Genomic DNA, 1,442 nt, shown 5'->3' on the forward strand with positions numbered 1-1,442 from the left:
GGGGCTGTGGCTGTACACTGTGGTGGGATTTATCCTCTCAAGACCCCAAGACTGATGCAGCAGCAATTGATTTGGGACACAGCTTTCTGCTTGTGATGGCAAAAGCAGCCATTCCCTGGTAGCCTAACTCTGCTGTGTGGTATCGGGCTTATTCATGAAAGTACATCAAAGAGTCCCCTCTCAATTCTTCAGCCCTCTCTCAAATTCCAGAACTGTTTTTTAATCCATTTGCTTAAACTGGCTACACTGCATTCTGCTGTCTGCCATATTTAAGAATGCCAACTAATCTCCTCGTTTTTAATCAATACTAATATTTTGAAGAGTTGTCGAAAGGAATGATTGGTGCAACTCAAATGAAGCATTGAATACAAATTTCTGCCAAACTAGTTAGTTTGATGTCTTACTATTTAGATCTCCTTATTATTTAAAATTCCTCTTTATTTCTTCATCTCTGTGTGTCTCTGTGTGTCTGTGTGTCTCTCCCTCTCTGTATAAGTCTGTATGCCTGCATGAGTTTATGGGTACCACATGCTTGCAAGTGCCCATGAAGGCCAGGATAGGGTGATGGATCCCCTGGAACCACAGTTACAGGCACTTTTGGAATGCCTGATGTGGGCACTGGGTACTGAATTTGGGTCTTCTGCAAGAGCAGTAAGTGCCCTTAACTGCTGACTCATTTCTCCAGTACCCCTTCTTACTATTCTAAAGTGGCTTAACAGAATACCTAGCTTTAAACTATGTTTTTGAATTTGTCCTGCAGTCATGGTCAAGTTGCTTAATTATTTCAAGATTTGGTTTTCTTATCAATAAGCTGGGTAAAAAAGTATACATATTTCAAGATGCTACTGTGAAAATGAAATGAAGCTATATAAGTTAAAAAATTATTTCTCAACCAGTTCTTCGACTCCAAGCAAATAATTCAATTCAATTAAACTAATTTCCCATATTTTTCCTGCCAAGTGCCAAACTGTCATCGTGTTTCCTCGGAATCCTGGGAACTTTTTTGTTAAACTGGAACAGCCCAGTTTCTTTGCACTCTGTTATCCTCTGCTGAGTCAATTCAAATCAATCTTTCAAGCTGTTCCTCTGATATGAAGTACTTTGGGGACTCGTAACCCACTAGATCAGTTCCTTGGCCCTGGAACTCCTATGAACAGCACCATGCATTTATTTTAACAGTTTGTTCTTTTTCCCTTGAGTCAGCGTTGCTTATGTATTTCCCTTTAGATCTTTCACAGTGACTTATAAACTTACCTACCCGAGTCATTTAAATAATTGCTGACTAGATGATACAACATATCATCCACTGAATAAGACTAGAATGATAGAAAACTTAGAGGTAAGTACTTAGCTAAAAGGCTTTTAAAATTCTGTACATGGAAGGGGATCAGGAGGTGTGGAAATAATGCAAATACATTAATCATGTATGAAATTATCAACAA

This window comes from Nannospalax galili, unplaced genomic scaffold (genome assembly GCF_000622305.1).
Source record: "Nannospalax galili isolate Female #2095 unplaced genomic scaffold, S.galili_v1.0 scaffold1501, whole genome shotgun sequence".
NCBI lineage: Eukaryota > Metazoa > Chordata > Mammalia > Rodentia > Spalacidae > Nannospalax > Nannospalax galili.